This window comes from Brachionichthys hirsutus, chromosome 7 (genome assembly GCF_040956055.1).
Source record: "Brachionichthys hirsutus isolate HB-005 chromosome 7, CSIRO-AGI_Bhir_v1, whole genome shotgun sequence".
NCBI classification, from domain to species: Eukaryota; Metazoa; Chordata; class Actinopteri; order Lophiiformes; family Brachionichthyidae; genus Brachionichthys; species Brachionichthys hirsutus.
The window spans coordinates 1,705,769-1,719,253 of NC_090903.1; the positions used below are offsets into that span (position 1 = coordinate 1,705,769).

At 41.8% G+C, this 13,485-nt stretch overlaps 38 pseudogenes; all 38 read left to right on the forward strand.

The window, feature by feature from the left end:
• Nucleotides 1-54: 54 nt before the first annotated feature.
• LOC137896553 (5S ribosomal RNA) lies at nucleotides 55-173 on the forward strand (annotated as a pseudogene).
• A 196-nt stretch (nucleotides 174-369) lies between these two features.
• LOC137896583 (5S ribosomal RNA) lies at nucleotides 370-488 on the forward strand (annotated as a pseudogene).
• A 196-nt stretch (nucleotides 489-684) lies between these two features.
• LOC137897482 (5S ribosomal RNA) lies at nucleotides 685-803 on the forward strand (annotated as a pseudogene).
• Nucleotides 804-999: 196 nt separating this feature from the next.
• LOC137896828 (5S ribosomal RNA) lies at nucleotides 1,000-1,118 on the forward strand (annotated as a pseudogene).
• A 196-nt stretch (nucleotides 1,119-1,314) lies between these two features.
• Nucleotides 1,315-1,433, forward strand: LOC137897669 (5S ribosomal RNA; annotated as a pseudogene).
• Nucleotides 1,434-1,629: 196 nt separating this feature from the next.
• Nucleotides 1,630-1,748, forward strand: LOC137896308 (5S ribosomal RNA; annotated as a pseudogene).
• A 195-nt stretch (nucleotides 1,749-1,943) lies between these two features.
• Nucleotides 1,944-2,062, forward strand: LOC137897794 (5S ribosomal RNA; annotated as a pseudogene).
• A 196-nt stretch (nucleotides 2,063-2,258) lies between these two features.
• Nucleotides 2,259-2,377, forward strand: LOC137897484 (5S ribosomal RNA; annotated as a pseudogene).
• A 196-nt stretch (nucleotides 2,378-2,573) lies between these two features.
• LOC137897485 (5S ribosomal RNA) lies at nucleotides 2,574-2,692 on the forward strand (annotated as a pseudogene).
• Nucleotides 2,693-2,888: 196 nt separating this feature from the next.
• Nucleotides 2,889-3,007, forward strand: LOC137897451 (5S ribosomal RNA; annotated as a pseudogene).
• A 196-nt stretch (nucleotides 3,008-3,203) lies between these two features.
• On the forward strand, nucleotides 3,204-3,322 carry LOC137897203 (5S ribosomal RNA; annotated as a pseudogene).
• A 195-nt stretch (nucleotides 3,323-3,517) lies between these two features.
• Nucleotides 3,518-3,636, forward strand: LOC137897474 (5S ribosomal RNA; annotated as a pseudogene).
• A 196-nt stretch (nucleotides 3,637-3,832) lies between these two features.
• Nucleotides 3,833-3,951, forward strand: LOC137897159 (5S ribosomal RNA; annotated as a pseudogene).
• A 195-nt stretch (nucleotides 3,952-4,146) lies between these two features.
• LOC137896966 (5S ribosomal RNA) lies at nucleotides 4,147-4,265 on the forward strand (annotated as a pseudogene).
• Nucleotides 4,266-5,784: 1,519 nt separating this feature from the next.
• On the forward strand, nucleotides 5,785-5,903 carry LOC137897495 (5S ribosomal RNA; annotated as a pseudogene).
• Nucleotides 5,904-6,099: 196 nt separating this feature from the next.
• On the forward strand, nucleotides 6,100-6,218 carry LOC137896585 (5S ribosomal RNA; annotated as a pseudogene).
• A 196-nt stretch (nucleotides 6,219-6,414) lies between these two features.
• Nucleotides 6,415-6,533, forward strand: LOC137897706 (5S ribosomal RNA; annotated as a pseudogene).
• Nucleotides 6,534-6,729: 196 nt separating this feature from the next.
• Nucleotides 6,730-6,848, forward strand: LOC137896609 (5S ribosomal RNA; annotated as a pseudogene).
• Nucleotides 6,849-7,045: 197 nt separating this feature from the next.
• On the forward strand, nucleotides 7,046-7,164 carry LOC137897670 (5S ribosomal RNA; annotated as a pseudogene).
• A 196-nt stretch (nucleotides 7,165-7,360) lies between these two features.
• On the forward strand, nucleotides 7,361-7,479 carry LOC137896473 (5S ribosomal RNA; annotated as a pseudogene).
• Nucleotides 7,480-7,674: 195 nt separating this feature from the next.
• On the forward strand, nucleotides 7,675-7,793 carry LOC137897160 (5S ribosomal RNA; annotated as a pseudogene).
• A 195-nt stretch (nucleotides 7,794-7,988) lies between these two features.
• LOC137896476 (5S ribosomal RNA) lies at nucleotides 7,989-8,107 on the forward strand (annotated as a pseudogene).
• A 196-nt stretch (nucleotides 8,108-8,303) lies between these two features.
• LOC137897501 (5S ribosomal RNA) lies at nucleotides 8,304-8,422 on the forward strand (annotated as a pseudogene).
• Nucleotides 8,423-8,618: 196 nt separating this feature from the next.
• Nucleotides 8,619-8,737, forward strand: LOC137897502 (5S ribosomal RNA; annotated as a pseudogene).
• Nucleotides 8,738-9,248: 511 nt separating this feature from the next.
• Nucleotides 9,249-9,367, forward strand: LOC137897205 (5S ribosomal RNA; annotated as a pseudogene).
• Nucleotides 9,368-9,562: 195 nt separating this feature from the next.
• On the forward strand, nucleotides 9,563-9,681 carry LOC137897475 (5S ribosomal RNA; annotated as a pseudogene).
• Nucleotides 9,682-9,877: 196 nt separating this feature from the next.
• Nucleotides 9,878-9,996, forward strand: LOC137897161 (5S ribosomal RNA; annotated as a pseudogene).
• A 195-nt stretch (nucleotides 9,997-10,191) lies between these two features.
• LOC137896968 (5S ribosomal RNA) lies at nucleotides 10,192-10,310 on the forward strand (annotated as a pseudogene).
• Nucleotides 10,311-10,506: 196 nt separating this feature from the next.
• Nucleotides 10,507-10,625, forward strand: LOC137897503 (5S ribosomal RNA; annotated as a pseudogene).
• A 196-nt stretch (nucleotides 10,626-10,821) lies between these two features.
• Nucleotides 10,822-10,940, forward strand: LOC137896586 (5S ribosomal RNA; annotated as a pseudogene).
• A 196-nt stretch (nucleotides 10,941-11,136) lies between these two features.
• Nucleotides 11,137-11,255, forward strand: LOC137897707 (5S ribosomal RNA; annotated as a pseudogene).
• Nucleotides 11,256-11,451: 196 nt separating this feature from the next.
• LOC137896611 (5S ribosomal RNA) lies at nucleotides 11,452-11,570 on the forward strand (annotated as a pseudogene).
• A 196-nt stretch (nucleotides 11,571-11,766) lies between these two features.
• On the forward strand, nucleotides 11,767-11,885 carry LOC137897671 (5S ribosomal RNA; annotated as a pseudogene).
• A 195-nt stretch (nucleotides 11,886-12,080) lies between these two features.
• LOC137896474 (5S ribosomal RNA) lies at nucleotides 12,081-12,199 on the forward strand (annotated as a pseudogene).
• Nucleotides 12,200-12,394: 195 nt separating this feature from the next.
• On the forward strand, nucleotides 12,395-12,513 carry LOC137897163 (5S ribosomal RNA; annotated as a pseudogene).
• Nucleotides 12,514-12,708: 195 nt separating this feature from the next.
• Nucleotides 12,709-12,827, forward strand: LOC137896969 (5S ribosomal RNA; annotated as a pseudogene).
• A 196-nt stretch (nucleotides 12,828-13,023) lies between these two features.
• Nucleotides 13,024-13,142, forward strand: LOC137896588 (5S ribosomal RNA; annotated as a pseudogene).
• Nucleotides 13,143-13,338: 196 nt separating this feature from the next.
• On the forward strand, nucleotides 13,339-13,457 carry LOC137897505 (5S ribosomal RNA; annotated as a pseudogene).
• The last annotated feature ends 28 nt before the right edge of the window (nucleotides 13,458-13,485 follow it).

The following is a 13,485-nucleotide window of genomic DNA, read 5'->3' on the forward strand; positions in this document are numbered from 1 at the left end:
TTGTTTAAAATTGTGACAAATCTATATATACTATGTTTTCTATACTGTACTCCAGCTCACGGCCATACCTGCCTGGGAGTGCCCAATCTCGTCAGATCTTGGAAGCCAAGCAGGCACGGGCCTGGTTAGTACATGTGCAGGAGACTCACTTGGAATACCAGGTGCTGCGAGCTTTTAAATTGGTCAGAATTTTGAATTGACAGATTTTTTTTTTACCTGGGATGAATGCGATCATGGAATTCAGGACTTGACGACTGATTGTAGAAAAATGTGCTTTAGTTGTCTGGTTAAAGAAAGTTGCCTTTGTTGCTGAAGTTGTTTAAAATTGTGACAAATCTATATATACTATGTTTTCTATACTGTACTCCAGCTCACGGCCATACCTGCCTGGGAGTGCCCAGTCTCATCAGATCTTGGAAGCCAAGCAGGCAAGGGCCTGGTCAGTACATGTGCAGGAGACTCACTTGGAATACCAGGTGCTGTGGGCTTTTAAATTGGTCAGAATTTTGGATTTAAAGAAAAAAAATCTACCTGGGATGAACGCGATCATGGAATTCAGGACTTGACGACTGATTGTAGAAAAATGTGCTTTAGTTGTCTGGTTAAAGAAAGTTGCCTTTGTTGCTGAAGTTGTTTAAAATTGTGACAAATCTATATATACTATGTTTTCTATACTGCACTCCAGCTCACGGCCATACCTGCCTGGGAGTGCCCAATCTCGTCAGATCTTGGAAGCCAAGCAGGCACGGGCCTGGTTAGTACATGTGCAGGAGACTCACTTGGAATACCAGGTGCTGTGAGCTTTTAAATTGGTCAGAATTTTGAATTGACAGAATTTTTTTTTACCTGGGATGAATGCGATCATGGAATTCAGGACTTGACGACTGATTGTAGAAAAATGTGTTTTAGTTGTCTGGTTAAAGAAAGTTGCCTTTGTTGCTGAAGTTGTTTAAAATTGTGACAAATCTATATATACTATGTTTTCTATGCCATGCTCTAGCTCACGGCCATACCTGCCTGGGAGTGCCCAATCTCGTCAGACCTTGGAAGCCAAGCAGGCATGGGCCTGGTTAGTACATTTGCAGGAGACTCACTTGGGATTCCAGGTGCTGTGAGCTTTTAAATTGGTCAGAATTTTGAATTCAAAGAAAAAAAATCTACCTGGGATGAATGTGATCATGGAATTCAGGACTTGACGACTGATTGTATAAAAATGTGTTGTCGTTGTCTGGTTAAAGAAAGTTGCCTTTGTTGCTGAAGGTGTTTAAAATTGTGACAAATCTATATATACTATGTTTTCGATACCGTACTCCAGCTCACGGCCATACCTGCCTGGGAGTGCCCAATCTCATCAGATCTTGGAAGCCAAGCAGGCACGGGCCCGGTCAGTACATGTGCAGGGGACTCACTTGGAATACCAGGTGCCGTGAGCTTTTAAATTGGTCAGAATTTTGGATTTAAAGAAAAAAAATCTACCTGGGATGAATGCGATCATGGAATTCAGGACTTGACGACTGATTGTAGAAAAATGTGTTTTAGTTGTCTGGTTAAAGAAAGTTGCCTTTGTTGCTGAAGTTGTTTAAAATTGTGACAAATCTATATATACTATGTTTTCTATACTGTGCTCCAGCTCACGGCCATACCTGCCCGGGAGTGCCCAATCTCATCAGATCTTGGAAGCCAAGCAGGCACGGGCCTGGTTAGTACATGTGCAGGAGACTCGCTCGGAATACCAGGTGCTGTGAGCTTTTAAATTGGTCAGAATTTTGAATTTAAAGAAAAAAATCTTCCTGGGATGAATGCGATCATGGAATTCAGGACTTGACGACTGATTGTAGAAAAATGTGTTTTAGTTGTCCGGTTAAAGAAAGTTGCCTTTGTTGCTGAAGTTGTTTAAAATTGTGACAAATCTATATATACTATGTTTTCTATACTGTACTCCAGCTCACGGCCATACCTGCCTGGGAGTGCCCAATCTCATCAGATCTTGGAAGCCAAGCAGGCAAGGGCCTGGTCAGTACATGTGCAGGAGACTCACTTGGAATACCAGGTGCTGTGGGCTTTTAAATTGGTCAGAATTTTGGATTTAAAGAAAAAAAATCTACCTGGGATGAACGCGATCATGGAATTCAGGACTTGACGACTGATTGTAGAAAAATGTGCTTTAGTTGTCTGGTTAAAGAAAGTTGCCTTTGTTGCTGAAGTTGTTTAAAATTGTGACAAATCTATATATACTATGTTTTCTATACTGTGCTCCAGCTCACGGCCATACCTGCCTGGGAGTGCCCAATCTCGTCAGATCTTGGAAGCCAAGCAGGCACGGGCCTGGTTAGTACATGTGCAGGAGACTCACTTGGAATACCAGGTGCTGTGAGCTTTTAAATTGGTCAGAATTTTGAATTGACAGAATTTTTTTTTACCTGGGATGAATGCGATCATGGAATTCAGGACTTGACGACTGATTGTAGAAAAATGTGTTTTAGTTGTCTGGTTAAAGAAAGTTGCCTTTGTTGCTGAAGTTGTTTAAAATTGTGACAAATCTATATATACTATGTTTTCTATACCGTGCTCCAGCTCACGGCCATACCTGCCTGGGAGTGCCCAATCTCGTCAGATCTTGGAAGCCAAGCAGGCACGGGCCTGGTTAGTACATGTGCAGGAGACTCACTTGGAATACCAGGTGCTGTGAGCTTTTAAATTGGTCAGAATTTTGAATTGACAGAAAAAAAATCTACCTGGGATGAATGCGATCATGGAATTCAGGACTTGACGACTGATTGTATAAAAATGTGTTGTAGTTGTCTGGTTAAAGAAAGTTGCCTTTGTTGCTGAAGTTGTTTAAAATTGTGACAAATCTATATATACTATGTTTTCTATACCATACTCCAGCTCGCGGCCATACCTGCCTGGGAGTGCCCAATCTCATCAGACCTTGGAAGCCGAGCAGGCGCGGGCCTGGTTAGGACATGTGCAGGAGACTCACTTGGAATACCAGGTGCTGTGAGCTTTTAAATTGGTCAGAATTTTGGATTTAAAGAAAAAAAATCTACCTGGGATGAATGCGATCATGGAATTCAGGACTTGACGACTGATTGTAGAAAAATGTGCTTTAGTTGTCTGGTTAAAGAAAGTTGCTGAAGTTGCTGAAGCTGTTTAAAATTGTGACAAATCTATATATACTATGTTTTCTATACTGTACTCCAGCTCGCGGCCATACCTGCCTGGAAGTGCCCAATCTCATCAGACCTTGGAAGCTGAGCAGGCGCGGGCCTGGTTAGGACATGTGCAGGAGACTCACTTGGAATACCAGGTGCTGTGAGCTTTTAAATTGGTCAGAATTTTGGATTTAAAGAAAAAAAATCTACCTGGGATGAATGCGATCATGGAATTCAGGACTTGACGACTGATTGTATAAAATGTGTTGTAGTTGTCTGGTTAAAGAAAGTTGCCTTTGTTGCTGAAGTTGTTTAAAATTGTGACAAATCTATATATACTATGTTTTCTATACCGTACTCCAGCTTGCGGCCATACCTGCCTGGGAGTGCCCAATCTCATCAGACCTTGGAAGCCGAGCAGGCGCGGGCCTGGTTAGGACATGTGCAGGAGACTCACTTGGAATACCAGGTGCTGTGAGCTTTTAAATTGGTCAGAATTTTGGATTTAAAGAAAAAAAATCTACCTGGGATGAATGCGATCATGGAATTCAGGACTTGACGACTGATTGTAGAAAAATGTGCTTTAGTTGTCTGGTTAAAGAAAGTTGCCTTTGTTGCTGAAGTTGTTTAAAATTGTGACAAATCTATATATACCATGTTTTCTATACTGTACTCCAGCTCACGGCCATACCTGCCCGGGGGTGCCCAATCTCATCAGATCTTGGAAGCCGAGCAGGCACGGGCCTGGTTAGTACATGTGCAGGAGACTCACTTGGAATACCAGGTGCTGTGAGCTTTTAAATTGGTCAGAATTTTGAATTTAAAGAAAAAAATCTTCCTGGGATGAATGCGATCATGGAATTCAGGACTTGACGACTGATTGTAGAAAAATGTGCTTTAGTTGTCTGGTTAAAGAAAGTTGCCTTTGTTGCTGAAGTTGTTTAAAATTGTGACAAATCTATATATACTATGTTTTCTATACCGTACTCCAGCTCGCGGCCATACCTGCCTGGGAGTGCCCAATCTCACCAGACCTTGGAAGCCAAGCAGGCGTGGGCCTGGTCAGTACATGTGCAGGAGACTCACTCGGAATACCAGGTGCCGTGAGCTTTTAACCCTTGTATTATGTTGAAAAATAATAACGTTGTTTATGTTAGGGTCATTTTGACCCGCACTGTGTAAATCCACTCAAAACAGTAAAAAAAAAACGCGTTAAACCAATAACATCTTCATTTTAGATTATATGAACATTTAGAAAAGAGACATACAATACATTTTTAATTTCAACACTATATTTAAGAACTATTTAAAGTTTTTCCCTCTTCATGAACACTTTTTTTTTTTCATTCGACTTGCTCCATTTCCTCAGATTTTCAATGTTCAACAGCTCTGGTGTCGCGGTTGTCAAATCGGATCACACGAGATATCATGTGAAATGTCTCCAGAGACATTGTTGCTCGAAGGATTGGCCTTCCATTCTCTTGATTCCACAGACTTGCAGTTGCTTCTCCCTTTGACCTGTAGACTCCAGCTAATACCAGAATTCCGATGTAAGCATGCAAGTCAGTCTGATCCAGTGGCTTCCATTTCTCTTGAAATACACACCTTCCCTCCAAATTGGTCATGTCCAGTATAATCTTCTCTATTGGTGGGGATATGAAGAGCTGAAATGCTGATTGAATATCATCGACTCGTGTGACAGCAAATCTTGTAGGACCGGGAGTCCTTTTGATGACATTGGAAGATGACAGTCTACCTCGGCTTTGGTGTGGTGCTGTTGACCATTTTATATTACCATCTTTAGATGCCCATGTCCCCTCTGTGGATGATTATTGCTGCATTCCTTGGTTTTCATCTGATGGAGAGGCAATGGCAGACTCGTCCTCTGAATCCTCCTCATTGGAGGAAAATTGACAATCTGGATCATCAATAACATTGTCCCCGGTCTCTGAAATCTCTTCCTCTGCATCACTAAAGCCAAAGTAGCATCAACTGTAAACCTTCTGGAGCTCATTTTTGGTGTGTTTGTCAAAGAGATGACATGAGAACAGTGACAAGGACAAGGGAGAAAAAGTTCCTCCTCTACTCACACCTGGGTCTCTGTGTCAAAATAGCTATTCAGAGGGAGTCAAAATACAAATAATTGGGCAATCTAAATAAAGGACATAAAAGACATCAATGTTTATTTTGGATCTGAACAGTTTCTTACCCTCATTAAAGTGTCCGGGTCAAAATGACCCCAACATCATATTCGTATACAAACTCTGCACAGACATTATACTACACATCAAGGTGTCCAGATTTTACACACAAGTTCATGACCCAAGATGAGGAAAAGTCACAAAATTGTGTGACAAAAAACAAAGGATAACCAGTACTTTGGTCAACACGAAAACTGAAACGGGTCAAATTGACCCTTAACATAACATAAGGGTTAAATTGGTCAGAATTTTGAATTGACAGAAAAAAAATCTACCTGGGATGAATGCGATCATGGAATTCAGGACTTGACGACTGATTGTATAAAAATGTGTTTTCGTTGTCTGGTTAAAGAAAGTTGCCTTTGTTGCTGAAGTTGTTTAAAATTGTGACAAATCTATATATACTATGTTTTCTATACTGTACTCCAGCTCACGGCCATACCTGCCTGGGAGTGCCCAATCTCGTCAGATCTTGGAAGCCAAGCAGGCACGGGCCTGGTTAGTACATGTGCAGGAGACTCACTTGGAATACCAGGTGCTGTGAGCTTTTAAATTGGTCAGAATTTTGAATTGACAGATTTTTTTTTTACCTGGGATGAATGCGATCATGGAATTCAGGACTTGACGACTGATTGTAGAAAAATGTGCTTTAGTTGTCTGGTTAAAGAAAGTTGCCTTTGTTGCTGAAGTTGTTTAAAATTGTGACAAATCTATATATACTATGTTTTCTATGCTGTACTCCAGCTCACGGCCATACCTGCCTGGGAGTGCCCAGTCTCATCAGATCTTGGAAGCCAAGCAGGCAAGGGCCTGGTCAGTACATGTGCAGGAGACTCACTTGGAATACCAGGTGCTGTGGGCTTTTAAATTGGTCAGAATTTTGGATTTAAAGAAAAAAAATCTACCTGGGATGAACGCGATCATGGAATTCAGGACTTGACGACTGATTGTAGAAAAATGTGCTTTAGTTGTCTGGTTAAAGAAAGTTGCCTTTGTTGCTGAAGTTGTTTAAAATTGTGACAAATCTATATATACTATGTTTTCTATACTGCACTCCAGCTCACGGCCATACCTGCCTGGGAGTGCCCAATCTCGTCAGATCTTGGAAGCCAAGCGGGCACGGGCCTGGTTAGTACATGTGCAGGAGACTCACTTGGAATACCAGGTGCTGTGAGCTTTTAAATTGGTCAGAATTTTGAATTGACAGAATTTTTTTTTACCTGGGATGAATGCGATCATGGAATTCAGGACTTGACGACTGATTGTAGAAAAATGTGTTTTAGTTGTCTGGTTAAAGAAAGTTGCCTTTGTTGCTGAAGTTGTTTAAAATTGTGACAAATCTATATATACTATGTTTTCTATGCCATGCTCTAGCTCACGGCCATACCTGCCTGGGAGTGCCCAATCTCGTCAGATCTTGGAAGCCAAGCAGGCATGGGCCTGGTTAGTACATTTGCAGGAGACTCACTTGGGATTCCAGGTGCTGTGAGCTTTTAAATTGGTCAGAATTTTGAATTCAAAGAAAAAAAATCTACCTGGGATGAATGTGATCGTGGAATTCAGGACTTGACGACTGATTGTATAAAAATGTGTTGTCGTTGTCTGGGTTAAAGAAAGTTGCCTTTGTTGCTGAAGTTGTTTAAAATTGTGACAAATCTATATATACTATGTTTTCGATACCGTACTCCAGCTCACGGCCATACCTGCCTGGGAGTGCCCAATCTCATCAGATCTTGGAAGCCAAGCAGGCACGGGCCCGGTCAGTACATGTGCAGGGGACTCACTTGGAATACCAGGTGCCGTGAGCTTTTAAATTGGTCAGAATTTTGGATTTAAAGAAAAAAAATCTACCTGGGATGAATGCGATCATGGAATTCAGGACTTGACGACTGATTGTAGAAAAATGTGTTTTAGTTGTCTGGTTAAAGAAAGTTGCCTTTGTTGCTGAAGTTGTTTAAAATTGTGACAAATCTATATATACTATGTTTTCTATACTGTGCTCCAGCTCACGGCCATACCTGCCCGGGAGTGCCCAATCTCATCAGATCTTGGAAGCCAAGCAGGCGCGGGCCTGGTTAGTACATGTGCAGGAGACTCGCTCGGAATACCAGGTGCTGTGAGCTTTTAAATTGGTCAGAATTTTGAATTTAAAGAAAAAAATCTTCCTGGGATGAATGCGATCATGGAATTCAGGACTTGACGACTGATTGTAGAAAAATGTGTTTTAGTTGTCTGGTTAAAGAAAGTTGCCTTTGTTGCTGAAGTTGTTTAAAATTGTGACAAATCTATATATACCATGTTTTCTATACTGTACTCCAGCTCACGGCCATACCTGCCCGGGGGTGCCCAATCTCATCAGATCTTGGAAGCCGAGCAGGCACGGGCCTGGTTAGTACATGTGCAGGAGACTCACTTGGAATACCAGGTGCTGTGAGCTTTTAAATTGGTCAGAATTTTGAATTTAAAGAAAAAAATCTTCCTGGGATGAATGCGATCATGGAATTCAGGACTTGACGACTGATTGTAGAAAAATGTGCTTTAGTTGTCTGGTTAAAGAAAGTTGCCTTTGTTGCTGAAGTTGTTTAAAATTGTGACAAATCTATATATACTATGTTTTCTATACCGTACTCCAGCTCGCGGCCATACCTGCCTGGGAGTGCCCAATCTCATCAGATCTTGGAAGCCAAGCAGGCAAGGGCCTGGTCAGTACATGTGCAGGAGACTCACTTGGAATACCAGGTGCTGTGGGCTTTTAAATTGGTCAGAATTTTGGATTTAAAGAAAAAAAATCTACCTGGGATGAACGCGATCATGGAATTCAGGACTTGACGACTGATTGTAGAAAAATGTGCTTTAGTTGTCTGGTTAAAGAAAGTTGCCTTTGTTGCTGAAGTTGTTTAAAATTGTGACAAATCTATATATACTATGTTTTCTATACTGTGCTCCAGCTCACGGCCATACCTGCCTGGGAGTGCCCAATCTCGTCAGATCTTGGAAGCCAAGCAGGCACGGGCCTGGTTAGTACATGTGCAGGAGACTCACTTGGAATACCAGGTGCTGTGAGCTTTTAAATTGGTCAGAATTTTGAATTGACAGAATTTTTTTTTACCTGGGATGAATGCGATCATGGAATTCAGGACTTGACGACTGATTGTAGAAAAATGTGTTTTAGTTGTCTGGTTAAAGAAAGTTGCCTTTGTTGCTGAAGTTGTTTAAAATTGTGACAAATCTATATATACTATGTTTTCTATACCGTGCTCCAGCTCACGGCCATACCTGCCTGGGAGTGCCCAATCTCGTCAGATCTTGGAAGCCAAGCAGGCACGGGCCTGGTTAGTACATGTGCAGGAGACTCACTTGGAATACCAGGTGCTGTGAGCTTTTAAATTGGTCAGAATTTTGAATTGACAGAAAAAAAATCTACCTGGGATGAATGCGATCATGGAATTCAGGACTTGACGACTGATTGTATAAAAATGTGTTGTAGTTGTCTGGTTAAAGAAAGTTGCCTTTGTTGCTGAAGTTGTTTAAAATTGTGACAAATCTATATATACTATGTTTTCTATACCATACTCCAGCTCGCGGCCATACCTGCCTGGGAGTGCCCAATCTCATCAGACCTTGGAAGCCGAGCAGGCGCGGGCCTTGTTAGGACATGTGCAGGAGACTCACTTGGAATACCAGGTGCTGTGAGCTTTTAAATTGGTCAGAATTTTGGATTTAAAGAAAAAAAATCTACCTGGGATGAATGCGATCATGGAATTCAGGACTTGACAACTGATTGTAGAAAAATGTGCTTTAGTTGTCTGGTTAAAGAAAGTTGCTGAAGTTGCTGAAGCTGTTTAAAATTGTGACAAATCTATATATACTATGTTTTCTATACTGTACTCCAGCTCGCGGCCATACCTGCCTGGAAGTGCCCAATCTCATCAGACCTTGGAAGCTGAGCAGGCGCGGGCCTGGTTAGGACATGTGCAGGAGACTCACTTGGAATACCAGGTGCTGTGAGCTTTTAAATTGGTCAGAATTTTGGATTTAAAGAAAAAAAATCTACCTGGGATGAATGCGATCATGGAATTCAGGACTTGACGACTGATTGTATAAAATGTGTTGTAGTTGTCTGGTTAAAGAAAGTTGCCTTTGTTGCTGAAGTTGTTTAAAATTGTGACAAATCTATATATACTATGTTTTCTATACCGTACTCCAGCTTGCGGCCATACCTGCCTGGGAGTGCCCAATCTCATCAGACCTTGGAAGCCGAGCAGGCGCGGGCCTGGTTAGGACATGTGCAGGAGACTCACTTGGAATACCAGGTGCTGTGAGCTTTTAAATTGGTCAGAATTTTGGATTTAAAGAAAAAAAATCTACCTGGGATGAATGCGATCATGGAATTCAGGACTTGACGACTGATTGTAGAAAAATGTGCTTTAGTTGTCTGGTTAAAGAAAGTTGCCTTTGTTGCTGAAGTTGTTTAAAATTGTGACAAATCTATATATACCATGTTTTCTATACTGTACTCCAGCTCACGGCCATACCTGCCCGGGGGTGCCCAATCTCATCAGATCTTGGAAGCCGAGCAGGCACGGGCCTGGTTAGTACATGTGCAGGAGACTCACTTGGAATACCAGGTGCTGTGAGCTTTTAAATTGGTCAGAATTTTGAATTTAAAGAAAAAAATCTTCCTGGGATGAATGCGATCATGGAATTCAGGACTTGACGACTGATTGTAGAAAAATGTGCTTTAGTTGTCTGGTTAAAGAAAGTTGCCTTTGTTGCTGAAGTTGTTTAAAATTGTGACAAATCTATATATACTATGTTTTCTATACCGTACTCCAGCTCGCGGCCATACCTGCCTGGGAGTGCCCAATCTCACCAGACCTTGGAAGCCAAGCAGGCGTGGGCCTGGTCAGTACATGTGCAGGAGACTCACTCGGAATACCAGGTGCCGTGAGCTTTTAAATTGGTCAGAATTTTGAATTGACAGAAAAAAAATCTACCTGGGATGAATGCGATCATGGAATTCAGGACTTGACGACTGATTGTATAAAAATGTGTTTTCGTTGTCTGGTTAAAGAAAGTTGCCTTTGTTGCTGAAGTTGTTTAAAATTGTGACAAATCTATATATACTATGTTTTCTATACTGTACTCCAGCTCACGGCCATACCTGCCTGGGAGTGCCCAATCTCGTCAGATCTTGGAAGCCAAGCAGGCACGGGCCTGGTTAGTACATGTGCAGGAGACTCACTTGGAATACCAGGTGCTGTGAGCTTTTAAATTGGTCAGAATTTTGAATTGACAGATTTTTTTTTTACCTGGGATGAATGCGATCATGGAATTCAGGACTTGACGACTGATTGTAGAAAAATGTGCTTTAGTTGTCTGGTTAAAGAAAGTTGCCTTTGTTGCTGAAGTTGTTTAAAATTGTGACAAATCTATATATACTATGTTTTCTATGCTGTACTCCAGCTCACGGCCATACCTGCCTGGGAGTGCCCAGTCTCATCAGATCTTGGAAGCCAAGCAGGCAAGGGCCTGGTCAGTACATGTGCAGGAGACTCACTTGGAATACCAGGTGCTGTGGGCTTTTAAATTGGTCAGAATTTTGGATTTAAAGAAAAAAAATCTACCTGGGATGAACGCGATCATGGAATTCAGGACTTGACGACTGATTGTAGAAAAATGTGCTTTAGTTGTCTGGTTAAAGAAAGTTGCCTTTGTTGCTGAAGTTGTTTAAAATTGTGACAAATCTATATATACTATGTTTTCTATACTGCACTCCAGCTCACGGCCATACCTGCCTGGGAGTGCCCAATCTCGTCAGATCTTGGAAGCCAAGCGGGCACGGGCCTGGTTAGTACATGTGCAGGAGACTCACTTGGAATACCAGGTGCTGTGAGCTTTTAAATTGGTCAGAATTTTGAATTGACAGAATTTTTTTTTACCTGGGATGAATGCGATCATGGAATTCAGGACTTGACGACTGATTGTAGAAAAATGTGTTTTAGTTGTCTGGTTAAAGAAAGTTGCCTTTGTTGCTGAAGTTGTTTAAAATTGTGACAAATCTATATATACTATGTTTTCTATGCCATGCTCTAGCTCACGGCCATACCTGCCTGGGAGTGCCCAATCTCGTCAGATCTTGGAAGCCAAGCAGGCATGGGCCTGGTTAGTACATTTGCAGGAGACTCACTTGGGATTCCAGGTGCTGTGAGCTTTTAAATTGGTCAGAATTTTGAATTCAAAGAAAAAAAATCTACCTGGGATGAATGTGATCGTGGAATTCAGGACTTGACGACTGATTGTATAAAAATGTGTTGTCGTTGTCTGGTTAAAGAAAGTTGCCTTTGTTGCTGAAGTTGTTTAAAATTGTGACAAATCTATATATACTATGTTTTCGATACCGTACTCCAGCTCACGGCCATACCTGCCTGGGAGTGCCCAATCTCATCAGATCTTGGAAGCCAAGCAGGCACGGGCCCGGTCAGTACATGTGCAGGGGACTCACTTGGAATACCAGGTGCCGTGAGCTTTAAATTGGTCAGAATTTTGGATTTAAAGAAAAAAAATCTACCTGGGATGAATGCGATCATGGAATTCAGGACTTGACGACTGATTGTAGAAAAATGTGTTTTAGTTGTCTGGTTAAAGAAAGTTGCCTTTGTTGCTGAAGTTGTTTAAAATTGTGACAAATCTATATATACTATGTTTTCTATACTGTGCTCCAGCTCACGGCCATACCTGCCCGGGAGTGCCCAATCTCATCAGATCTTGGAAGCCAAGCAGGCGCGGGCCTGGTTAGTACATGTGCAGGAGACTCGCTCGGAATACCAGGTGCTGTGAGCTTTTAAATTGGTCAGAATTTTGAATTTAAAGAAAAAAATCTTCCTGGGATGAATGCGATCATGGAATTCAGGACTTGACGACTGATTGTAGAAAAATGTGTTTTAGTTGTCTGGTTAAAGAAAGTTGCCTTTGTTGCTGAAGTTGTTTAAAATTGTGACAAATCTATATATACCATGTTTTCTATACTGTACTCCAGCTCACGGCCATACCTGCCCGGGGGTGCCCAATCTCATCAGATCTTGGAAGCCGAGCAGGCACGGGCCTGGTTAGTACATGTGCAGGAGACTCACTTGGAATACCAGGTGCTGTGAGCTTTTAAATTGGTCAGAATTTTGAATTTAAAGAAAAAAATCTTCCTGGGATGAATGCGATCATGGAATTCAGGACTTGACGACTGATTGTAGAAAAATGTGCTTTAGTTGTCTGGTTAAAGAAAGTTGCCTTTGTTGCTGAAGTTGTTTAAAATTGTGACAAATCTATATATACTATGTTTTCTATACCGTACTCCAGCTCGCGGCCATACCTGCCTGGGAGTGCCCAATCTCACCAGACCTTGGAAGCCAAGCAGGCGTGGGCCTGGTCAGTACATGTGCAGGAGACTCACTCGGAATACCAGGTGCCGTGAGCTTTTAAATTGGTCAGAATTTTGAATTGACAGAAAAAAAATCTACCTGGGATGAATGCGATCATGGAATTCAGGACTTGACGACTGATTGTATAAAAATGTGTTTTCGTTGTCTGGTTAAAGAAAGTTGCCTTTGTTGCTGAAGTTGTTTAAAATTGTGACAAATCTATATATACTATGTTTTCTATACTGTACTCCAGCTCACGGCCATACCTGCCTGGGAGTGCCCAGTCTCATCAGATCTTGGAAGCCAAGCAGGCAAGGGCCTGGTCAGTACATGTGCAGGAGACTCACTTGGAATACCAGGTGCTGTGGGCTTTTAAATTGGTCAGAATTTTGGATTTAAAGAAAAAAAATCTACCTGGGATGAACGCGATCATGGAATTCAGGACTTGACGACTGATTGTAGAAAAATGTGCTTTAGTTGTCTGGTTAAAGAAAGTTGCCTTTGTTGCTGAAGTTGTTTAAAATTGTGACAAATCTATATATACTATGTTTTCTATACTGCACTCCAGCTCACGGCCATACCTGCCTGGGAGTGCCCAATCTCGTCAGATCTTGGAAGCCAAGCAGGCACGGGCCTGGTTAGTACATGTGCAGGAGACTCACTTGGAATACCAGGTGCTGTGAGCTTTTAAATTGGTCAGAATTTTGAATTGAC